The sequence below is a fragment of the Crocuta crocuta genome, unplaced genomic scaffold (genome assembly GCF_008692635.1).
Source record: "Crocuta crocuta isolate KB4526 unplaced genomic scaffold, BGI_CrCroc_1.0 scaffold108, whole genome shotgun sequence".
NCBI classification, from domain to species: domain Eukaryota; kingdom Metazoa; phylum Chordata; class Mammalia; order Carnivora; family Hyaenidae; genus Crocuta; species Crocuta crocuta.
Genome location: NW_027532825.1, coordinates 9,174,947 through 9,200,984, shown reverse-complemented (window position 1 = coordinate 9,200,984; position 26,038 = coordinate 9,174,947). Strand labels below are relative to the sequence as shown.

The 26,038-nt window shown below is 43.6% G+C and overlaps 1 long non-coding RNA gene across 1 annotated transcript; it reads right to left on the bottom strand.

Annotated features, from left to right (window-relative positions):
* Positions 1 to 1,452: 1,452 nt before the first annotated feature.
* LOC144245786 (uncharacterized) lies at positions 1,453 to 13,021 on the bottom strand. The gene is made up of 4 exons (XR_013339422.1): positions 12,835 to 13,021; positions 11,883 to 12,102; positions 11,292 to 11,418; positions 1,453 to 1,863 (listed from the first exon to the last, which is right to left on the bottom strand). It is a non-coding gene; the product is annotated as an uncharacterized LOC144245786 (long non-coding RNA).
* Positions 13,022 to 26,038: the final 13,017 nt, after the last annotated feature.

The window sequence follows — 26,038 nt, the reverse complement described above, 5'->3', positions numbered from 1 at the left end:
GGCCAGGGCTAAGGACAGGGAGGGGGCACCACAGGCAGGTACCCCACTGCGTCCCAGAAGGCTGCCCCTCACCTGCTCATTTCCTCCCCTGCGAGCCCCCGGAGCCAACCCCCATTTCCCGACCACCTCTCACATGTCAGCCCAGGGCTTTGATGGCTGTTTTGGAAGCTGCCNACTACTTTTGTGATATGTTCCTAATAGTTATTTGCAGGCAAATAGTTATTTAAAGGCCCCTTCCGTGTCTCCCACCTTCCCGTTGGTTTTTCCACGAGTCGATAAAAGCGAGGCACACCTGGTTACAGATAAGAACATAGAGGAGGGCGTGACGCGCAGACTAGAGACCGATCCACTGATTTCAGGAAAATCAGGACCTGGAGAAGAGCCAGGGAACTTCCAGGAACAACCCAGGGCCCTCCGTGAGGGAGACAGCGGGACAGAGGGCCCCGCCTCTCAGTGTCCACGCTGGGGAGGACGGAGGAGGAGGGAGTGACCCCCGCGGTCTGCCCTCCCCTTCCCCCTCCAGCCCTGCCCCAGCACAGGGAGAAATACCGGCACGAAGAAGGTGGAGGGAAACCTGAGGTGACCGTGGCCACTGGCTGGGACAGCCCATCCCCGCGGCCGTCGGTGAAGGGAACACGAATAAAAGGTTTACCCAGCTGTAGATCTGCTACACTTTTTTCAAAGAAAATTTTTCCCCCTCCGGTTTGCAAACTGAAGGACGTTTAAAGAAAACTGAAGGGCTAGTATAATGTCAAGGTTAACATTTTAATTGCATAAAACACCAAGAAAGCCTACGCTTGTCATTTTTACAAGGTTACCTTTCCTGTACAATGGAGACTTTCATCCAACAACTATATGCGAGTTGGTGCCATGACATGGAATGTGACTTACATAAATGGAAGAGTTCACACTCTTTTTTCCCATATAGCTCCTCCCGAAGGCACTGTCAAGTAGCTAAAGTAGCTAAATTGTGGCCTTTTAAACCTTTCCTCGCAGATAAGAAATGCACATATAGGTGCCATTTTGTAGTGTTGAATGCACAGGGCCTAATTCTCCTGTAGTATGTCTGGCCCCTCCGTGCCCAGAGCCGCATCAGCTTCAAAGAGGGGTTTGCAGGTGGAATGGCAGATAAGCAGGGAAGAATATAGCTCTTTGGGATGATGTGATCACATAACAAAAGGCTGCAGTAACCCTGCAAGAAGCCAAAGTTAAGGTTACTGTTGGAGCCTTAACTCAGAATTCCCTGAATCTAGGGCAGTCCTGAGTCTGTAGCCCCCCGGTGCAGTACTTCACAGTGTTTTACAACGAGCTGCACAAGAAAAAAGAAAAAAAAATCTTGTAAAGGATGGGAAGCCTTTCAGATCTGTGCATTGGATCTAATTTTTTTTTTTTTTTTTTTTGAAAAAAACTGCAAGGTGGAAAAGTAGCTGAAGTAAGTTTTAACACGTTAGGCACACTTGGGAAAGTAACAACTTTATGTATAAGGTACAGAAGGGATGTGTCCTTAGCGGTTTATACATCAATGCCTGTTTACATCTACATTTCGTAAGACTCAGGAGGACACAGCAGGTTGTCATCCATAAGCATGACCCTCGTCCCCATCACCGGATTTGAGACTGAGACCCAGATCTTCAAGTGTGGATGTAAAACACCTGTCATCGCTTTACTATCAACGTGAGAATGTAGCCCCTTAAAGCAGGACTGATTCTTCTTAAAATGAAGAGACCACCGCCACTCGTCAGTTCATGCTCTGTGATGGGGAAGGAGAATGTGCGATTCCACGTGTACCGCACACCAGTTTTGTTCTGCCGTCCAGAAGGAAGGTAGGACTGTGGTCACCCGGAGCCAGAGACATGGGCTTGGCTGCATGAAGACAAAAGAGAAAACACACGAGTCAAGCGCCGCCGGCAGGAGGCCTAGAGGAAGTCCACCCGCCTCTGCCTTGGCCAGGGGCCCCGCCGTCCTCTGCCTTTTCCACCTTCTGTGGGAGAGAGGAGCAGGGACCGGGCTTGGGAAGAGAGGGTGAAGACAGGAAACGAGAGACACACGCCTGGAGTGGGCCTGCTTGGTTTCCAGCCGAAGGGACCCCAGCCCGAACTGGGGAAGAGTCAGGAGGCTAGACCTGATCGCCCTGTTTGGGTAGGGCCCTCGTGCTCTGTGGTTTTTAACAATATCTCAGGAAAAGAGAGTAGGGACTGGATTGTCCCCAAGGGTCTGTCCAGCGTTCCTGCTGACCTCTTTCCCGCGCCTCACTCCCAGACTGAAGCTCTTTTCTGAAGAGAAGAGTCAAGGAGAAGCCACTCCCACCAAGCAGGAGGAAAGAGTGGCCAGATGGGCACATGCTATAAATGTAAAAAGCAGCTCGGTACCTATTTTTAAAATCATATAAAATCATATCAGTCTTCTGCTCACAACCTTCTACTGGTTAACCATGTCACCTTCTTTAGCTTCCTATTTTATCTGTCACGCTTATCACCTTTTCACATTTCACATGAAATGTACCTACTTATTATGCTTAGTAACCTTCCATTCCTCTCCACAAGAATGTAAGCTCTACAAGGGCAGAGATTTCTGCTTTTATTCCCGATTTTTCCTTAGTACCTAAAGTAGCAGCTGGCACTTTCTAGGTGCTCAAGAAATATTACTGAATGAATTCGTTAGTCATTCATGGATAACATTGCAGCATGAAACAAGATTAAAATAATTCGACAATGCAGCTATGTGGGTGTAGGTATGAAGATATGGACGGGGCGCCTGGGTGGGTCCGTCGGTTAAGAGTCTGACTTCAGCTCAGGTCATGATCTCACGATTCATGGATTCGAGCCCCACATCAGGTTCTGTGCTGACAGCTTGAAGCCTGGAGGCTGCTTTGGATTCTGTGTCTCGTTCTCTCTCCTCCTCCCCCACTCGCTCTCTTTCTCTCTCTCTCTCAAAAATAAATAAACATTAAAAAATGTTTTTTTAAGATATAGATGGAAGTGGCCATGGTGGTAGAAAAAGCCTTATGTGAAGGCAAATAGAGCTCTGTATCGGGTAGGTGTCAATAAAGGGACACAGTAGGCAAAAGCTAACTGAAGGGGCATCTGCGTGGCTCAGCTGGTTGAGCACGTCACTCTTGGTCTTGGCTTGGGTCATGATCTCATGGTTCCTAAAATCAAGCCTCATGTGGGGCCCTGTGCTGCCAGTGCAAAGAATTTATCCTAGAAAAAATAAAATTTTTAAAAAACAGAAAAAATTCCTCTATAGAGGCAATGGTGACATTGGATTCAATTTATAAGGAGTTTCAGAGCTACCAAAACACAAAATGAACCAGAATAATACTATTTAAAAGTAGATTAATAAGGGGCACCTGGGTGGCTCAGTTGGTTAAGTGACTGGCTCTCGATTTCGGCTCAGGTCATGATCTCACAGTTTGTGAGTTCGAGCCCTGCACTGCACAGAGCCTGCTTGGGTTCTCTATCTCCCTCTCTCTCTACCCCTCCCTTGCACTCTATCCCCCTCTTTCTCTCTCTCAAAACTAAATAAATTAACTTAAAAGGTAAATTAATGAACTAGAAACATCAATGAACGGAATATACACAGAGCTGGCAGTAACACTGAATGAAATTTATAAAGAAAGAATATAGGAGCTACCAAAACACAGCATGAATTATCAGAATCAACGAACAGAATATACATAGCTGAAACCCAAATGGCACTGTACCTTTATGCGTGAAAATAAAAGATTCATAGATGAAATCAACCAGAGGGGAAAAGAGGTATGGAGAATAGACAGTGATGATCCAACTTAATATAATTGATTTTCCAAAGAAAACAGAAGATGTAATAGAAAAAAATATCTGGACATGAAGAAAGGACTGAATCAGCATGAAATCTATGTTTGGGGAAAGAAATAAATGCAGCACACCTACTATGAGGCATATTTTGATACCACTACTGAACTTAAAGTTTAATTTTTCAGACACAAAGGCACCAAAAGGAACTTATCTGGAAAGGGTAACTAGTAGGCTGGTCTCCAGCTTCTCCGGAGAAATACGAAATGGTGGGGCCAGGTCAATAAAACATTGAGAGAAAAGTGGCCGAAGCATTTTATACCAAGCCAAGCAGCCACCCAGCATTGAAATCACTACCATATAAGAACCCAAGAAACATGGCTCTGTTGAAAACCAACTCAACAAAGAGGTAGACAGAGAACTCACCTGGCTTCTAGTAAAAACCAAAGTTCTTACAATGATATACAAGATCCCACACCTGCTTTCTCTAAATTTCTACCTTTGTTCCCCAAAGACTTCCTCACTCACCTCCCGGCTGATCCCCAAACACATCAGCCACACTGCTGGCCTTGCACTGTGTCTTCTGCCTGGAGGATTTTCACCACATGTTGGATGTCTTGTTCCCTCACCCATCTTGTGCCCTCCTGACTACCCTATCTAAGATCTCCATGCCCACAGACACCCTCTCTTTCTCTGCTCGATTTTTTCCTTAGCTATTATCACCACCTCACATACTCTACTTCCTTTATGTATCTAGTTTCTTATCTCTCTCCGCCCACTAGAATATACTTTCTCTAAGGACACGGAGTGCTATCTGTTTTGTCTATCTCTTTATCCCTAGAATAGTGCTGAAGCGCAGTAGGCATGCAAATACTTATTGAATGAAGAAATGAATCCCCTGGACTCCAAGTCCATGCTTCCCACCCAGCCCCTTACAGTTCTGAAACCAGAATGAACCCAGAAGTTGATGACGAGCAGTCTGAACACTGAGGAGTCCGAAACCCAAGTTTTATTAGGACTAGTATTCATTAGAATACTTAGCCTTCACGTTAATGGACCTTAAACGTATTAGAGGGAACATCAAAGAAGTCTCGTATCGCTTCTTGGGTATCGTTGTAAAAATAGTTGGGACATTTACAGGGAGGTAGATTTTCAGCCTGCCAAGGAAATCACCTCACGGTCAGAGCTGATGATAGAATTGGCCTCCTCACAAGCACTGGCCTTCCCTGCCAATTATGAACTGCAAAACAGATGTCGGTGTTTTCTGAAAGGGACCCTCGGCAAGACATTCCTGCCATGTAGAAGAGTTTAGTCTAGCTCCGTTAGACACGGCCCCCGAGTTCTCCTGCTCTGAGACTCCGTGATGCTGTGCTCTCATGGTGCGTGTAGTTTCCATTGTTCCATCGTGGTCAGTGGTGTTTTGCAGATGTTTCTATTTGGGGACTGCAACCGTAGTCCCGAAGCAGGTCCCTGCCTGCTTGACCTGTTCCTACCTGCTACGCATTGAGTCGCTGCACCTCTCGAGGACAGGAGCCCGGCATAGCAGAGTGCCTGGTCTTTCTGGAAGAGATTTATAGTTCGGCAGTAATTCCAACCGGAGAACTATGTCTACTGTAATGGAATAAGCAGGTCACCTCCTATTCCTTTAGAAAACTGTACATTGGTATGACCTCCAGGCAATTCCTCCAAGCTGGACAAGGGCCCTGGCTAAAGCAAAAGTCTCCATTTCCCTGCAGTGACGATAAAAGACTTATGAGAAGGAGCTAAAGATTCTAAAGAGAGTTGTCCTGGCTGCAGGCATTTTGGTGAGAGGGTGCCTTCTCGCTGGGTGTCAGAAGGAAGAGCATGAAACGAATATTTCTCTTTGTCTGTATTTTGTTTGTTTTTTTTGTTGTTTTTTTTTAAATGTTTTATTTATTTCTAGGAGAGAGAGAGAGAGAGACAGCGTGAGCAGGGGAGGGTCAGAGAGAGAGGGAGTCACAGACTGAAATAGGCTCCAGGCTCTGAGCTGGCAGTCAGCACAGAGCCCGACGCGGGGCTCGAACCCACGAACCGCGAGATCATGACCTACGCGAAAGTCGGACGCTTAACTGACTAAGCCACCCAGGCGCCCCTCTTTGTCTGTATTTTGGTTCTATTGTTTTCACTTTTCTAGAAATCACAGTGTGTGTGACTATTGCTGTTTCTGAGTCCAGTTGACGAGATGGGGCATTCACGGTAACATTCATTGCAACAGTCAAAATTTTAAACTCTTATTCCTATATTTAAAAAAATACTTATTGGGACTTGAAGGTTGGGAGCTAAATTAATCATGCTTTTATTTTATAAGATAACATGAACTAAAGTGTAGCAAAGGGAGAGAGATTTGAGGCTCTGGGAGCAAAAAGGTAGAAAGAAAATAATTATTCCCAATAGTTCTTGGGGAAGGTACCTCCTTACGCCCAAACGGTGGCAGTCAGCCTCCTGAGCCTTAAAATGGGAAACTTTCCAACAGTCTCCTGGCCATGGAACTGTGGCAGTCGTAACCTTCATAGAGGTGGTCCAAATGAAACTTCAAGCGATCAAAAATAAAGCATAACAAAAATTCCAAACTGCTGTGGGCTTCAGTCTGATACTTCACTGTGTTTTGCAGCATTTCCATGACTGAGATGTACGGCACTATTTGAGTATCCTGCTTTACAGCCATAGAAAGAAAGCATTGTGTTTCCTGGTCATTGCCAAGTGGGGGATAGCTACGTATAGATTAGGACTTTTGAGGGAAGCTCGCTGTTCTAATTCTGTAAACCCATCAGAGAGAACCTTCTTCCCATTTGTAAATGTTTCCTTAGCAATTTCCAATGCTAATTTTTCCAAAAAGACATAAGGACTCTAGAGTCACTCCTCACTCCCGAGAAGGACTTTCCTGGCCTGACATGTGCCTGGCCTGTTGTTAAGCCGTACGTGCCAGTTAACCACCAAGGGGCTTTTGTAAGAGTTCTAGGAGGTTGAGTGTGACATGTAGTAAGTACTCGGTGAACGATCAGAGAAGTTTTTGACTGTGTAAGTTGGTGTTTTCAAGTTGCTAACTCTGCATTGTTAGAAAAATAAAATCCACTAGTTTATAGACCGTTTTCATTCGTCTCTGTCTTTCTGGCAGGCAGCCTTTCTGTACCAACCGCCTCTTGTCGCTACTGGAAACAGTGCAGCCTTGCTTTTCTAGAAGCTACCTTCCCTTTTCCGTCCTTTCTCCCCTTCAAACCCCTGCACTTATCTCACAGAACTCTCACTTCAATCCAAGTGAGAGTCTTCAGCAGCAGGAAGAGCAGTAGGGGAGGAAGAACAGAAAGGAAAGCATGAACACTTTTGATGCTCCTACCTCATGGATGGCTGCGGGCTCTACATGCACTCTGTCGTTTTAGCTTCGGAACACCTGTATGGAGTCACTGATTTTCCTCATTTTATAGACAGAAGACCTAAGATTTGGTAAACAATCAGCCCCCCAAAAGAATTACGCCATCCTTTTGACCTACTTGTCTTGTGGGGAAGTCTTACCAGTTCAGGTGAGAGACATTGGTTAGGAGCAGACTGAGGTCCTCCTTGAGTTCACGTTCTATCTAGCACTGTGTTCTCAGAACCACGTCGGTAACAATCTGAGTAACAGCAGTGAGAGTAGAAACAGCAGTCGTCACAATAATAGTAGTAACAGTAGTAGAAATCCCAGAAGGACTATGCCTCCTGATCTAGCAACAGGGCTCAACGTTCAACCTGTCATCTTTCCAGTGTTCCCGTCCTAAATATTCACATGGTACCATTCAGGTCCCTGAGTCTATGGATTTGCATTTATGTTATTGCCAAGGACCCTCTGAACACTACAAAGGGCATAGCTTTTGATTTCCATGTTTAACTGTGACACTAACAAAGGGATTGTGCTCTTAGGCGGAGCTGCGTTTGACATTCATCCCCACCAATCCAGGGACTCAGATGAAAAGGTTTGATGGCAAAGTGTTAGGATCTCCAGTAATGAGGCTGAAAAAGACCTAAGAAGGGAGCTTGCCCCGAGGCCCCGTTGAGCTTCTGGCCAGAGCTCTGGTTCTGCGGTGCGGGCAAATCAGGGCTTGGGATGGAGATGTGGGGGGACATCACCAAGCAGTTCCTACATCCGAGAAGTTCTATTCTGTATGACCTGAGAGCACCTTAGTTGGTCTAGCACCTAGTGCTCTGTGTAGACTATCATTGGAAAGACTCACTTTCTCAATCATCTTCCTACATTTGCATCTGCGTACTTTTGAAGTAGATATTTCTAAGACAAGGCAGCAGATTTCCTCTCTCTATGGCCCCACTCTGCTGTAGCTGAAGGAAGATGAAAGGTCATTGTAGTTATGAACTCGAGGAAAGAAATTTACTTTAGTAACTGCCTAATAATTTAAAAAAAGGAAAAACTTACTCATGTGGATTTGATTCTTTTCAAATATCTAGTCTCTGTTTAAATCCTTTCACCTGAAAACAAGGGGAAAAACCACAGAGCACTCGTGCAGGCACAGCCCAAGATGGTAAAGCTTCCTGGTGACATGCGGTTGCCTCAGTGTGAGAGAAGAAAGAGTCAAGAGCCCACCTTCCCTCTAGGATAAGTGAGTCACTCCGTTCCAGAACAGGAACTTCTCTTTCTCAAAGCCCTCCACCTCTGCAGAAAGCCATCCTTCAGACTAAAAGGAAATACATGTCACTGAGATGCTTGAACTGGTCCTGAATGTTTGGAAGGGTGGTCATTCCCAGAGGACCCCCTAATTCACTAGCAGTTAAAACTGTCTCCCAGCTGGACCTTGACATAGGCTGCCCACATGGCTGGCACTCACTGATGGTTTAGAAAAGCCAGCACACGCCCAGAAAGAACCACAGTCCTTACTCATGTGAACACTTCCTTCTTTAATATTCCAAATTGCTTGGGGGCAGTCACAGTGCCTGGAACACAGTAAGCACTCAGTAAGGACATGTTGCCCGAACAAATGAAGATATATGCACAGTTCGGTGTTTGTGCCAATGATATCTTTCAAGTTTAATAATTTATGGTCAAAAGCAAAGAGATAATAAATTACCAAGGGGACTTTTGCACTTACTTGTATTATCTGAGATAAAAGAGTTCTTAAAAAGAAACATTTANGTCCCCCCCCCCCCCCCCCCGCCTCTCCCCTGCTTGTGCTCTCTCTTTCTCAAAAATAAATCAGCATTAAAAAAACAATTTTTAAAAAGAAACTTTTGGAGGTCTTTCTAACTAATTCACTCATTTACTCATGTATTTAGGGGATATTACCTATTGGATTTGAACTGTCCCTAAAATCCTAAGCAAATAAAAGACTATCCTTGGTGTAAGTGGTTATTGGTTCAAAATGTATCCAAAGTATTGGATACCTTTTCCTCTGTATGCACTTGAGCCAATCATTTAAGGTCTCTGGGCCTCATTTTCTTATTTCTCAAGGGTGAGCTTGGGCATGAGGAGTTTCAAAGACCCTGCCAGCTCTGATTCTCATACACTTGGCAGAATCCTGGCAGGAGAATCTTCAGATTAGAAGTCACTCTTTCGCTGTGGTTGTCTTCGATTTCCCTCTCTCATCAACCTGACCCTTTCCCCAGTAGAAGAAACCCCTTTCTTTCTTGCCACTTGCGGTGAGTGTTCTCTCTCTTTTCCCACACAAATTCTACCACAACCCCATGGCTTGTAAACATCCCCAAGAGAAATACACACTCACATATGTCAATAATTTGCAGGCTATATGTATATGCCATCAATCAGTTAGATTTTTGAGGGTTAGAAATATGCCTGGTTATCTGGGCCTTCGCAGGCACCCAGCACAGGGTCCAGAACCCAGGGGAGACCAGTTGTACTCAAGTATAGACCGGTTACTTCCTGTACCAGATGCTTGGTTAAAAGCGGCTAGTTCCTCAACCCACTGGAGATCTACCTGACCACAGTCGGCCCACTGGAGACCTACCTGATCACAGTCGGCCCACTGGAGATCTACCTGACCGCAGTCGGCCCACTGGAGATCTACCTGACCGCAGTCGGCCCACTGGAGATCTACCCGATTGCAGTCGGCCCACTGGAGACCTACCCGATTGCAGTCGGCCCACTGGAGATCTACCCGATTGCAGTCGGCCCACTGGAGATCTACCCGATCGCAGTCGGCCCACTGGAGATCTACCTGATTACAGTCGGCCCACTGGAGATCTACCTGACCACAGTAGGCCCACTGGAAATCTACCTGATCACAGTCGGCCCACTGGAGATCTACCTGACCACAGTCGGCCCACTGGAGACACACCTTATCACAATCTGTGTGGTCTTGAAATCAGCCTTTTACAAGCATGCCGGGTTCTCCCTCTGCACCCTGAAGATTGACAGCTTCGGTAATAAGCAGACAATAAATACGTGTTGAATGCTGAATGAATGTTTCCAAAGGAAGGGAAACTTACCTTTCTACCTAACAAAGGTCTTAGACTCACAAGGGCAACACCAGGGAGAAAAGAAGAAGAGACACAGAAAAGAAAGAAAAAAAGTATTAATGTATCACATTGTATTGTGACTGGCCATTCGCATGTCTTTCCCCAGGAAGAATGTGAATGAACTATGGGAAATCAGAGTCTAATTCACACGCATACTTCCCTGGCACATGAGGTACTTAATAACTTTTTAGAGTACGGAGGGAAGATAGGTCAAAAGGAAGTAAGGGAGGAATATGGGGAGAAAGAAGGAGGAAGGGAGAGGGAGAAGAAGGAGAAGCAAGGGGAACTGTACTTTAAAAATATATTTATTTTGGGAGCACCTGGGTGGCTCGTTGATTAAGCGTCAACTCTTGATTTCGGTTCAAGTCATGATCTCAGTGTTGATGAGGTCAAGCCCCACATCCAGCTCTGCGTTAACAGCGCAAAGTCTGCTTAGAATTCTCTCTCTCTCTCTGCCCCTCCCTGCTCATGCTCCCTCTATTTCTCAAAATAAATAAATAAATACAAAAAGGTCTAAAAAAATATTTTAAAATGTATATACTTGGGGCACCTGAGTGGCTCAGTCAGTTAAACGTCTGACTTCGGCTCAGGTCATGATGTCCCTGTTTGTGAGTCGGAGCCCCGCATCAGGCTCTGTGCCGACAGCTCAGAGCCTAGAGCCTGCTTTGGATTCTGTGTCACCACCCCCTCTCTCTCTGCCCCTCCCTCACTCACACTGTCTCTGGTTCTCTTTCAAAAATAAAAAAACAAGAAAAAAATAAATAAAATATGTATACTTATTTTATCTTACATATATTTTGTAGATGATAGCTACATTTATGGTGGCATAGCATAACCTATAGAGTTGTCGAATCACTGTCGTACACCTGAAACTTATGTAATGTTGTGTGTCAACTGTACTTAAATTTAAAAAGAAAAGAAGCACTTACAATGTAAAAATCATTGCTATGAAGGTGAATATATATATATTCACACATATATATACATATATATTTACACACACACAGACAGACACACACATATATATATACACGCACATACACACGTATTGGAAGAGAAAACAGGAGGCCATTACATCGGTCCAGGCAAGCAACGATGAGAATGAGTAACGTATGAGATGCTGTGTTGCCATAAAATGCAAATTCTCATCTTCCTCTAAACAGCTTATCTGTAACATGTTCAAGACGTGTATTTAGTTTCATAATTCATTATAAGTAGAAAGGATCTCTAGGTGTTGTTCACCAATACTGTTAGTGAATTTGTGCTCATCCCACACTCCTGCCCGTCTCCCTCATGCACAGAGCATGCATTTGCTGACAGCGAGGAGTAGAGCGTGGCCGTGGAAAGTGGAGGACAGCCACTGACCGGTGCCGCCACCCCCCTCATCCACGTGGCCATTCTGCCCTTCTCCCACTGACTCACTTAACCAGGCAACGTGATTGTTATGCCTGGCTGACTTCACATCCTGCTAGCTAGGACATACTAAAAACCTGACTTCAACTCAAACCCTCTTAATCCAGATGCTCTATGATGTTTCTCCCCAGATTGGGTGCAATTTGGGTCAGTCCTAGGTTGTGATGACATTTTTTACTCTTCTAAGATTATGAGTTAATCTATCCATGGCAGACTTACCTGAAGCCCTTTGTCGTTTTTCCAGATAACTTTCAGAGCATTCTAGGCTTGTCATTTCCTATTTGACCATGTTTTATATACATATTTCATGTTGAGTTTCTATAGCACACCTTCAAATCTTGAATTCTTAAATGTTCCTTCACTTCCTTCACTTTCTATGAACTTTCTAGTTCATAAACAAAATTATTCCACAGACTGTTTAGGACATGGCTTCCTTTGCCTGTATAGTTACCAAAAAAAGGAACACAGGAATTTGACTTTTTTCTCTTACAAATCTATACCCCTCCCTAAGGTTAATTATAGATCCTACTCTTTTAGAAACCTGAGCAATGAATCTCTTTCACCTCAAAAATTTTCCTATGATAGGGGCACCTGGGTGGCTCGGTCAGTTAAGTGTCTGACTTCAGCTCGGGTCATGATCTCACAGCTTATGAGATCAAGCCCCTCATCAGGCTCTGTGTTGTCAGTGCAGAGCCTGCCACAGATCCTCTGTCTCACCCTCTCTCTGCCCCTCCCCTCCTCACGGTCACTCTCTCAAAAATAAATAAATATTTGACGGGCGCCTGGGTGGCTCAGTCAGTTGAGTGTCCGACTTCAGCTCAGGTCATGATCTCCTGGTCCGTGGGTTCGAGCCCCACATCAGGCTCTGTGCTGACAGCTCAGAGCCTGGAGCCTGTTTCAGAGTCTGTATCTCCCTCTCTCTCTGACCCTCCCCTGCTCACGCTGTCTCTCTCTCTCTCTCCTAGAAATAAATTAAAAAACATTTAAAAAAAATAAAATAAATAAACATTAAAAAGAAATTTTTAAAAATTTAAGGGAAATTAAGTTTAAGGGTTAAATTTAAATTTAAGCATTAAATTTAATATGAGGGAAAACAAAAACGGAAAGGAAGTAATGAATGCAGATGCTGTGGGAGAGGCAGAGCGTTGCCTTCATGGAGGTCATTAATTACCTTCACCGAATTTTTCTGGCTTTCCTCACTCTCTGGGAGTTGAAAGTATGACACATCCCGGTCTTCTTGCGTTTTGTGTGCCACATGACTAGTGCTGGCCAATGAGTTGTGAGAGAACATGATGACGTGGCTTCCGAGCCAGAGCATTTAATCCCCACCCCTACGAGCTCTTTCCTCCTGGCATCATCCTGGCTGCGTTCAAGGGAGTGATTGTTGCATCAGCTGGGCACCTAAGTGACTATAATGAGCTAAGAGCCCCTGCCGACTTACAGTGACATGGAAAGAAATAAGCTTTGTCGAGCTAAACAGCTGGGATTTTAGAGCTACTTGTTACCTCAGTATAACCTGATCTAGCCTTTCTGATAACATTTGTGTTCGTCTCTTGTGTCCAGATTGCGTTAACAAAGTAAAAATAATGCTACTTTACTTCCCATAAGCAAGATCAACCAGCCTGGCAGAAATCCACGAAATATTTGCACAAACATTTGTACCCATATAGGGGATACGACCATATTATATTCAAACCTCACTAATTTTCCAGCATCTATTGCTTTTTATGAATTTTCCAAAGTTTTTTTGTTGGCTCTTTCCTCCAATAGAGTTATCATTAACATAATTATTTCATTGAAACTATTTGTTTTCTTCTTTTTAACTTTGTACATATAAAAGCTTAGAATGAACTATGTGAATCGAATGGCCAATTTGCACATCAATACAACCTAACCAGATTAGTCATGAGGTATATTAATTATTCTACCAAAGAATTCTACTGTAGAAATAGAAAAAGAAAATAGAAGTGAGAATTATAATAATATTTATGATGCAATATAAGTAACTTTTTGCCACACAGTTAAAGTCATTTTGTGGGGCACCTGGGTGGCTCAGTTGGTTAAACATCCAGTCCTTGATCTCAGCTTAGTTCTTGATGTTGGGGTCAGGAACTCAAGCCCCACATTAGGCTCCATGCCAGGGTTGAAGCCTATTTCATAAATAAATAAATAATAAATAAATAAATAAATAAATAAAGTTATTCTGTACCAGATGGCTTTCAATGGCTCTGGAATGGAATTGCAAAACTAGCAAGGGTTTATTTTTAATTCCTATGTTTGAAAATATAAAAATAGATGTAGCTTAAGGAAAGTATTATCGGTTATTGTATTATCAGGACAAGCAAAGCTAGAATACACGTAGTCCTAGATTCACGTCTGAGTTTAGATTTCCTCATCTGCAGAATGAGAGGAAATATATGCTAATATGCTGTCTCCCCTGCTCAAGAAATAAACAAGAACGAATAAGGGAAGAACTATAAACCTTCTGGCAATGCTGAAGTTGTTGTATAGGAACCAAGCTGAATTACCTGCTTAAGGAGTTTGAAGTTCAGCCTAGATAAGGAAGGCTCGGAGTGACATGGTGGGGAGTTAAAATGAGGAGAACACAGTCAGATTCTTAAAAAGAAATCTCTTGCTATACATCCTAGGATCCACAGCCTTCTGAAGGAATCAGCCACCGTATCTTTGTCACTTAACTTTTTTTAATCTGAACTGACAGATCACTAGAGAATAACTGTAGAGAATAATCCCACAGTGGCAGAGGGGATGGATTAAATCAACCATGAAAATAAGCACTGGCCCATGTGTCTATAGCCTAAAAGAAATCTGAGTGACCATAGTGCTGTGTTTAAACCAGGCACAGTATCCGCTGAATTGCCTGTAATATTTTCTCCTGCGAATGTTCATTTGAAGGGAAAAGGCAAATGCTGAGGCTTTGAAAGCCAGTGTTACATCTTGCTCTGTCTGATAAATGTAAAGAATTATGTTGTTATTTTATTAGCATAGGAACATAAAATGAACATCAATGAGCATATCTCTCTTTCCCCCAGACCCATAGGTTTATGTTTAGTGAATATGGCTTCACTTCTTTATTATTGTTTTTTAAAGTTTATTTGTTTATTTTGAGAGAGAGAGAGAGAGAGAGAGAGTGCACACGTGAGGGGTGTGGTGGGGCAGAGAGAGACGGAGAGAGAGAAACCCAAGCAGGCTCTGCACCGTCAGGGCAGGAGCCTAACTCAGGGCTTGAACCCACAAACTGTGAGATCATGACCTGAGCCCAAGCCAAGAGTCAGATGCCTAAGCGACTGAGCCGACCAGTCACTCCAATATGGCTTCACTTCTACCGTATCTATTTAAAATTTTCCCTGGGAAAGCCGTGCTTGGTAAATGTTCGCTATGATTTTAAACCTTTTAACCTCTAGTGAAAGGGTACATTGGCCTTTTGAGAAGAGAGGTCACCAAGGATGCAAACAACTGTTTCTCACGCTTATGGAGGAAAAATAATGGGATCGAATGTTACACACACACTTCTTCGAGCTGCTTCTTACTCCACCTTACTGTATTTCCTGTCTTTAAATTCATATGGTGTTAAGAAAGGAAGGTGTCATAGTCAGTGATATACTATGACCTCAAACGAAAACCACCCCTGGTTATTCCTGTGTTGGGGAAGGAGCAGAGTCTGGAGAAGTGCCAGCAGGGAGTCTCACTGTTTTCCACCGGATCCTTCACGAAGCCTCTCAAACTCCACAAGGGAAGGAAACTAGTTGTTATGGGAGGGTTAGGATTTGCTGATGAATAAATTTGGTCCCATCTGTTGAACAAATAGATTTCAAATCAAGAACGAATGTGGCCACAGAGAGCCTATGAATCCCTGCAGGTTATGGAAAAATCAGTCAAGCAAAATCAAGGAGCGTGAGGAATCTATCCGCGGGAACCAAGTCAAAATGTACATTCAAATCCTAGGAGTTCCTGTCTGATATGCTATTAACACCTGAAGAAGACTTACAAATCTGATAGGAACAGGAGGGAGTTATTTAAATCTTATTATGGGGGCGCCTGGGTGGCTTAGTCGGTTAAGCGTCTGACTTTCACTTAGGTCATGATCTCGCGGTTCGTGGGTTCGAGCCCCGCGTCGGGCTCTGTGCTGACTGCCAGCTCAGAGCCTGGAGCCTGTTTCAGTCTGTGACTCCCTCTCTCTCTGACCCTCCCCTGCTCACGCTGTCTCTCTCTCTCTCCTAGAAATAAAAAAAAAAATCTTATTATGAAGATCTTATTTTTTAAAAGGCTTAATGTTGACAGAACTGTATTTTCATCTTTTACTCATGCTGTATACTTATTTGAAGCACAGGATATGCACCTCAGGATCCTCAACAGCTGACAGTCCATCACACTGATGCTTTTCTGGGGCTTGGGAGAGTCCAGCTAGGCTCCAGGTTATCCTAACTCACCATAGAAAGTTCCAGCTCTCCGTCTCCCTCTGCACCTTTCAGGAAATTTGTTTATATTTGTTTTCCCTTTCCCCTTTGTATTTCTCTTTAAGCTTATTTATCTATTTTGCGAGAGACAGAGACAGCATAAGTGGGGGAAGGGCAGAGAGGGAGCGAGAATCCCAAGCAGACTCCCCACTATCAGCTCAGACCCCAGTGCAGGCCTCAAACTCACAAAACTGTGACATCAGGACCTGAACTGAAACTAAGAGTTGGACGCTTACCCGACTGAGTCGCCCAGGTGCCCACTCCTTTGTATTTCTTTCTAGGCCACTTGAACGGCTTTGCCTTTAAAAACAACAACAACAACAACTATGTTTGTTGGGGTGCGTGGGTGGCTCAGTTGGTTAAGCATCTGACTTCTTCGGCTCAGGTCGTGATCTCATGGTTTGTGGGTTTGAGCCCCACATCCATCTCTGCACTGTCAGATTCTTGGGATTCTCTCTGCCTCTCTCTTCACCTCCCCAGTTTGTGCTCTCTCTCTCAAAAATAAACGTTAAAAAATATATTTAAAAAACCTGCATTTGTTAATAAGTTCAGATGCATTGACCCCCTTAACACCTGTTTCCATTTTTTAATCAAAGATGTTTATTACACTCTTTTTAAGCTTGTCTTCAGCCTGAATTAACTGGGTTTCACAACACTTGATAAACTTGGATTACAGAGTATCCAATCTAATAAGTAGCCTTATTAGAGTGTCCACTGACAGATACATGGATAAAAGAAAATGTGATATATATATGTACATATATATACACATATGTATACATATACATACACCATGCAATATTTATTCAGCCATGAGAAATAAGGAAATCCTGTTATTTACAACAACATGAATAGATCTTAAGGGCATTGTATTAAGTAAAAAAAGACAGACAGAAAGACAAATACTGTATGATTTCTCTTATATGTGGAATCTTTAAAAAACTTGAGCTCATAGACACAGAGACCAGATAGGTGATTGGCAAAGGAGTGGGGTTTGGAAAGGAAGAAATGGGTGAAGAGGATCAAAAAGTACCAGCCTCCAGTTATAAGTTATACAAGTTCTGGGGATGTAACGTACAGCATAGTGACTATAGTTAACAATACTATATTGCGTATTTTGAAGTTGCTAAGAAAGAAGGTCTTAAAAGTTCTCATCTTGAAAGGAAAAAACAATTGTAACTATATGAGATGATGGATGTTAACTGAAATTTGTTGTGATAATCATTTCACAATATATACATATGCAAATTTTTAATGTTTATTTTTGAGAGAGAGACAGAGCACGAGTGGAGGAGGGGCAGAGACAGAGAGGGAGACACAGAATCCAAAACAGGCTCCAGGGTCTGAGCCGTCAGCACAGAGCCCGATGTGGGACTCGAACTCAGGAACGGTGAGATCATGACCTGAGCTGAAGTCAGATGCTTAACTGACTGAGCCACCCAGGCGTTCCACAATATATACATATTCATATCATAATGTTGTACACCTAAAACTAATACGTTGTATGTCAATTATATCTCAAAAAATAATTTTATTGTGCTTAGTTTTTTTTTAAGTTTATACATTTTATTTTTTGAGATCGAGAGAGAGAGAGAAAGAGAACATGAGCAGGGGAAGGGCAGAGAGAGAGGGAGAGAGAGAATCCCAAGCAGGCTCTACACCTTCAGCGTAGAGCCCAACAAGGGGCTTGAATTCATGAACTATGAGATCATGACCTGAGCTGAAATCAACAGTTGGATGCTTAACTGACTGACCCATCCAGGTTCCCCTTCATTTAAAATAGTTCATTATTTCCTGCAGAGACCCTGATATATAAACATATACATCACATATACATAATTATATATGCAAGTATGTATGTGCACATACATTATATATATGTGTATTGTGTATATAGGTACATAGTATATATAAATGGTGGGTGTGTGTATAAATACATTGTGTACATGTACATTGTGTGTATATATGTCATATATATGCACATTATATATGTACATTATATATTTTATATATTATGTTTGTACACTGTATATACATATTGTATACATGTACATGATATATATATATACAATTGTATATATGCGTATTTTTTGTTTACATATAATTTCTTCATCTATAAAATCATCACATTTGACTGCAACAGAGAGAGATACCTTTAGGTTACTTTTAAATGGGCCCCTCACAGTTTTAGTTGCACATATGTGCATAAGTTTGAGGGGAGAGAACCCAAATGATGGGGTTCCAAGGTCAAATGTGAGTGTTGGATTAAAATGCTAATCAGGTTTCTTAAATGCCAAAATTCTAATTTATCAATATTCTAATACTCACTGTGGGCTTGCAAAAATAGAATATAACATAGAGTGTCTCCCAAATCATTTGATCATGGAACACTTCTTTTTCACGGGGCTAGCATCCTGTGGGATAATCCTTGGAACACTTCTGACTAGGAGAAACAAATGTCTGTTGTGGACTTTTCAAACGAAGGTTCATGCCACAATTGATATTATCAGTGGAGCCCATGGAAACTTCTATTCCCTCCAGCCTAGGGAGCTCAAGAAGCTCAATCTAATTAGTGTCCCAGAATGGATCCAAATATCACTATACTGACTCACACCCAAAGAGACAGATTTATAAAACCAGAATGTCTGTTTTAATTTACAAAGAGAAATATAATTGTCAAGGGGACCTGATACAATTGTTCTTTGGCTGACAATTTCTCCGCTTATAGAAAGACAAAACCATGAAAATTCTAATCTTGGCAGAATAAGTGTGAATACAGAATTAGGCATGACAATTATTCAAAGATAATATGGCTACAAATATTTGCACAATGAGATATAGCTGCCACTTGGACCAGATCGATCATGGCCTCAGAACATCATTCCAACCCCAGAATTGGTTTCTGAAATGCATCTTTCTGTGCTTCCAGTAATAACTAACATGTCTCTGACGAATAGTTACATTCTATCACTGTGCTAAAACTTTCACCACTTCAAGGCCTTCAATGGAACTAAACTCTAAGCACTATGAGAGCAGCCACCATTGCTGTTTTGTTCAATCCTGTATCACCAGCATTTTGTTTAGTAATTCATTGACCAAAGTCTTAGAGCCTGGGGACCACCTGTCTCTTTAATTTAGCTTGATGTAGATACTGATAGATAGATAGGTAGATAGATAGATAAGTAGATAGATAGACAAATGATATATATTATATAACTAAGAATGGGATTATATATAGATATGGTGGTATAAGTGCCGATATAGGTGAATATTATAATAGATAGATAAATAGATAGATAGCGATCAATTGATAGATAGATCCTTGTCTATATAGAGAGATAGTCAAGGGTACCTGATATGATTGTGTTTTGACCAAACCATTATAGACAAGCTCCATGGAAATTCATATCTTATCACTCTGAGGGCATTTCAGAGCACCTTACTGGGCCTGCTACATAGTATAATCACCTCTGATAGTAATTATTAAATACTGTACTGTGGGTCTTAGGAAGTTCTCTGACTCCTGCGCACCGAAGTCCCTTCCCCTTATAGAGAATAAAAAGCTCCTGGACCCCTGGAGCTGACGACTGACTGGTGCAGGAAGAAGAGAAGAGCTTCAGTACAGGACAGACTCTGAGGTGCAGTTCATGCTTCAGAGCCCCTGAGGAGAGGGTAAGACGGGTGGGCGTGGGGGGTTCCCCTGAAATCTCAGCCCTGCTTTGCTTCTCACCCTTCCCTGTCGCGTTTTCCTTACTGCCTTCCTGAGTTCTCCTGGAGGCCCTTCCTTTATAAATCACTGGCACTTGAGTCCTTGGTTCAGGCGCTACATTTGGGGAAAACCCACTGGAGGAGACTGACTGGGCGGGCTGATGCGAAATGACCAGGAAATGAAAGGGTCTAGGACAGTGCCTGGCACCTAAGGATTCACTGTTGTCCGACAAGACGCAGCCACAATGCTGAAGCTGGTTTTCTAAACACATTTGCCAGGGTAACACATGCATGCGGTTAAAAATCACTTGGGTACAGAGGGGTGCTGAGTACGTGTGGATCTCAGCCGTACCCCTCCCCACGCTCAGGATCACTCCCCCACGGCCATCACATTTAACCATTTCTGGTTTCAGGTCTAATGGGTTTATCTCTGTGTTTCTGAATACTTTCCATCTACTTCTGTCTTTTGACTTATTGGCCGGATGTCTCACTTGTTTATTTCCTGCTATGGCATATGAGAGTTTAGCTCACTTATAACATCTCCTACTTTCTCTTCCTCCCTTCTCTTGATGGAAGTAGACTGGTAGTTTTAGTTACTTTTGTAACTTTATTTTTTAAAGTTTATTTATTTAGAGACAAACAGAGAGAGAGAGCATGAGCAGGAGAGAGAGAGAGAGAGGATACCAAGATACCAGGCAGGCTCTGCATTATCAGTACAGAGCCTGACACGGGGCTTGATCCCTCAAACCGTGAGACCATTACCTGAGCCGAAATCAAGAGTTGGATACTTAACGACTGAGCCACCCAGGAGCCCCACCTTCGTAACTTTAAAAAGCATCTTCAAATCCCATTGTTCGGTCACCTATGGAGGGATCTCTTGATTCCCCACTGAACGCTCTGGTTCTCACTTCTCCTCCTCCCTTCCAGCTAACTTTCACTTCCGCATTGTCAAGGATTTTAGTAGCATTTATGTTCTCCTTAAATCTGTCATGCCTTATTTACAGGCTGTTCCAAAAATGAAAGCCAGTAAACACTCTTAACCTTAATATGACTACCTTACTATTTCCTGCAGAGCCAAGAAGTATGCTGTGATCACAGGTCCTTCTAGTATGGATTTTAGTGACACTCAAAGAAAATATTCGGATAGCTTCTCCTTCCACACTTCAGCAAGTGCTCAAAATCATGCCCTGTCTCATTGCACAGCTGGGTCATGGTGTCTCTTTCTTTTACTGTTTATTTTTTTTAAAAATCATAGCTTGTCCTTATATTATGTTTTGTTTGTTTTGCCTGAAGTATCTATCGCCCATCTTTTTTATTGTGAGAAGAAATGTATACCTTCTTTACAAAGTGGCTACCATCTTAGAGCTTCTTATTTTTCTACAGCACTGAATCTGTTCTGGTTTTCTTCTTGGAGCCCAGCGACTTCTGGTGCCAATTTGGAACAACTGCTTCATTTCTTGACTGTGGCTTTCCCAGACAGCTTCTGGTTTTGCTAGAGTTTCTAGTTTCCTTTCTTTTTTTCATTATTTTAAAATTCTTCCAAGATCTCAAATATCCTCTCACTTCTGTGGAATCTTCTTTTTTTCAGGAGATAGTTCCCCTAAGCACTGGTACTTTCTAGAACTTCCAGACATCGTCATAGTGGAGCTCCCTGGTACTGCTCACCTGCATGTCACATCCTGCTTCCCGGATCCTGAATCTTCCTCTTTCTTGGCTTACCACCTTATTATGCTGAAGCACCTATTCAATTTCCTAAGAAAAGGTGTGGAAGGATGAGACGTATAAGTTTCAGCAAGTTCCAAAATGGGTCAGGGGCACCTGGGTGGCTTAGTCGGTTAAGCGTCCGACTTTCGCTTGGGTCATGATCTCGCGGTTCGTGGGTTCGAGCCCCGCGTCGGGCTCTGTGCTGACTGCCGGCTCAGAGCCTGGAGCCTGGTTCAGAGTCTGTGACTCCCTCTCTCTCTGACCCTCCCCTGCTCACGGTGTCTCTCTCTCTCTCCTAGAAATAAATAAAACATTTTTAAAAAAAAAAGGTCATACCCTGCTCTTGGGGTTGACAGAAAAGTTAGCCAGCAACAGAACTCTTGACTGGGAGTCATCTTCCAGAACTTGAAGGCATTGCTCTGATTTTAGCCACATAGTTTTGCTAACAGGAAGTCTGACACCAGTTTGATTTATACTGCTTTGTAGATGGCCTCTCATCTGATGGTCTCTGAAATCTTTTAAGTTGTCCAAAAATCTTTACCTTGGGTGTCCTGCAGTTCCGCGGGGGAAGTACTGGGATGTAAGCCTCTTTTCTTTCAGCAGGTTGGCACATGGCAGGAAGCTGGAATGACTTCCTAAGGGCTTGGAAGGTTATTAAGAGCTCAGCATATTGGGGTGAAATTGGGAACTGACTAGCTTTTTTTTTTTTTTTCCAAATAGTTTATTGTCAAATTAGTTTCCACATAACACCCAGTGCTCATCCCCACGAGTGTCCTCCTCCATGCCCGTCCCCCCTCCCCCCCACATCCATCAGTCCTCAGTTTTTGTCAGCATTCAAGAGTCTCTCATGGTTTGCCTCCCTCCCTCTCCCCACCATTTCCCCCCTTCTTCTCCCCCATGATCCTCCGTTAAGTTCCTCCTCATCCTCCTATACGTGCAAATGTATGGTATCTGTCCTTCTCTGCCTGACTTATTTCGCTCAGCATAACACCCTCAAGGTCCATCCATGTTGCTACACAGGCCAGATTTCATTGTTCTCATTGCCATGGAGTATTCCATCGTATAGATAAACCTGACTGGCTTTTTTAGAACACATAACAGAGGACTTTGCTTTGTGGTGCCCACATCCGCGTTGGAAATCCTAATTCTTCCCCAGACAAGTTCTTCGATTTCTTTAGAGGAGAGGCTTCTCATGATTTTTCTGGAGAGTGTAGGTTGGCCAGCTGTGGACTGTTCTGCAGGAGGAGATAGAGGGATAACAGCCGTGCACAGTAGGGCCTCAGCAAATCCCACTGGGACGTCCAGCCGGCCTTGCCACCTCTGAGTCCTCGGCCTTTGGGGTGCCTCCTCCCATGGCTTCCCCCGTGTCTGCTTTCCCATGGGCACTCCTTTGCTTTTCTTCTTGCTTGTTTAATGGGGCGTCTAAAAGCTAACATTATGTCTCACTCTTAATACTTGTTAAAACACTCCAACAAGAGTGCTCCCCAAAATGTCAACAAATGCAGTAATGGGTGGCAAATTGTCCTCATATCTAAAAGAGTGTGTTAATAATACTGAAAGATTCCCAGGTGTCTCTTTCCTGTGTGTGTGTGTGTGTGTGTGTGTGTGTTTCCAAATAGCGATTTTGTTTTAATATCTCTTTTTTAGTGGAAGAACGGATTCATTTTTCAGAAAAAAAAATTCTTAAAGTTATGGAGATGGACGAGCAAGGTGCCTCAGTTGAAGGCCAAGGGAAGAGCCACCCCCCCTCCTGTCGGGGTTGCTAGGAGCCCCAAGGACAACGGCTCCTGACCCCTTGGGTGATGCTTTAGAATGCAGATTTTGTCCTACCCTCTGGAATCCACTTTTCTAACAAGCCCCCAAGTGATTCTGCCCACAATTTGAGATAGACAGAGTGGGCAAAAACAAGCCTTGTAAGTGGGTAAAAACAGGCTGGTGGTTCAGCGATACCCAGTCATTTGTAGGGATTCTTAGCCAGGAGAATGTTTTCTCTTTGTTTTCTCCCGACACCCCAACAGATCCTGAGAAATCTGCCTTACATGCAAGAGAAGCAAACGACAGATTAAAGATGTTTCTGGAGCTGGTAACCATGGCCATATGTGAGGTGGTTACACATCATAATGTTTGAGGTGGACAGATTTTGCTTCCTTTTAACACCGTTGCCGAAAATAAAGACAAATTTCCCCCAAAGTTCTCACCTTCTGCAGGTTTTCCAAAGTCGTCTGTGCTGGACACACTGTTTTTCCCATCCACTTTGCAAAGCTCCTGTCCACCAGGACAGGAAATGCAGGCTGGAAATGCCCTTAATGAGGGAACCAAAGGGTTCCTGATCTGCACACTTGCTTCAGCCATCCTGGGTGTTATTCCTTGGGGTACAAGGGGAAAGCAGACATCCAGTTTTACCAACTCAAATTCCTCTGGTTGGGTTGTTCTAGACTCCATTCTTTTTTCTTCTCCTGGGGATTTTAGTGGACAACACAAGTGAACAATAAAGACAGCATTGGAGGGGTGTCTGGGTGGCTCACTAGGTGAAGCATCTGACTCTTGGTTTTGGCTCAGCTCACGATCTCATGGTTCATGAGTTTGAGCCCCACCTCAGGCTCCATGATGATAGTGTGGAGCCTGCTTATGATTCTCTCTCTGTGCCTCTCCCCTGCTTGCTCTCCCTGTCTCTCTTTCAAAATAGATAGATAGACAGGGCATTAGGAAAGCAAGGCTACATCAGGAAGCATGAGTTAGTTAGTTAGTTAGTTAGTTAGTTAGTTAGTTAGTTAGTTAGTTTGGTGGCCCACAAGCCCAGTGATTTGTAAGACTGAACAGATTTGGGAGTCACTGTTCCCAATTAAGGACAAGTCGATCTAGAGAGAGAGCTCTTTGCAGTCACAAAAAGTGCTCTAGAGGCAAGGGTGTCACAGAGTTCTACGGACAATGTAAGCGAATCCCCTACTCAGATACTTTCCTTAAAATGTCCCCAAGCTGACCCCAGTATGGCCTCTGCCTGATGTCTCCGTGTAGACGACTCATTCTCTTACCATGATGGCAAACTTGTGACACAAATAAATTGCCGTGTGGCCCTTCCTCACCTCCATTCTGCTCAGATTTCAAACCTCCCTTCCTGCAACCCTGTGTCTCTCTTCTTTATAACAACCCATGTCTCGCACTCAAATTAGCATCTTTATCCTCAGACGCACCTTTACATTTCATATCAGCAGGCTTTCAAAAAGGTTTTGCCTGCAGCAGGACAGAGGTACAACCGTACATACTTTCCCAGGAGCTGAACGATTCATCACTGAGCAGACACTTCCAAATTAGCTTCTTTGCCCAGGTGCCTGGGCCACCTCTTCTCAAGAGCAAAGCCTCAGAGGGCATCCCTGTATGAGTGAGCAGTTATCACTGTTCCAGCCCTCAGGAGGAACTAGATTGGTCCATCCACACAACCAATTCTCTTATGTTCAGGGCTTGGAAGAGGCACACCTAAGTCTGTGTCATCCCTAGCACTCACCTGCTAGGTGAACTTGGAAAAGTCAAGCTGTGTGAACTTCTGAGCCCAAGTTCAAGATGTGCAACATGTCAGTGATCTCATCTGTCCACATGGTTGTCTTGGAAAGCTACATCATTCGTCATAAATGACTTTCCAAACTATGAAGCACCGTCTTATTTTGAACCCAAACTGCATCACTGTTTTCCATCTGCTCATGCAGAATGTCCACCTTCCACTTGGAAGCATACTTCTCTCTGGCATTTCCGGAGGAGGGTCTCGCGAAAGCTCAGGAGCAAGTCCGTGGCTCACTGTGATAGCAGTCCGTTGTTCTGCGCTGTCAGACCCATGCCCGTCCGGTGGGCTTGGCGTTTTCCTCTCTGGGCTGCCCGGCCGGGTCTGTGGCCCTGCCCGTGTCTCACCGTCTGTTTCACCAGGCACAACCCTCGCTGGTGGCTGGCCTGAGCCCTCAAAACTGAGAAGCCATGCAGAGTGGAGACGGCTTGCCCTCCTCCCCTGTGGCATCCCAAGACAGTATAGTTTGGCCCCCAGTGTGTGCATATGGAGAAACAGCTGCTATTATGAGTATGATTATGATTGTAGTAAAATACACATAGCATAAACTTTGTCATTTGAACCATTTTAAGGTGTACAATTCAGTGGCGTTAAGTACATTTGCGATGTCTAACCACCACCACTATCTACTTCTCGAACTTTTTCAACATACTTCCCAGAAAACCCATACCGCCAGCAGTTTCCTCCCCAGCCCCGGGCAGCCACGAATGTGCTTTCTGTGTCAGTGGATTCACCTATTCTGCACATTTCATATAAATGGAATTATACAGTATATGGCCTTTGGCATCTGGCTTCTTGCACTTAGCCTCATACGTTGCCCTCTTTGTTTTTACTTGGTGCCCTTTCTCTCTCTCTAGGACCAGGCTTGCACCAGGGAATGGAGCTAAGGATGAATTTGAATAGCCATTATCATTATGCTTTTCTCAGGATCCTGG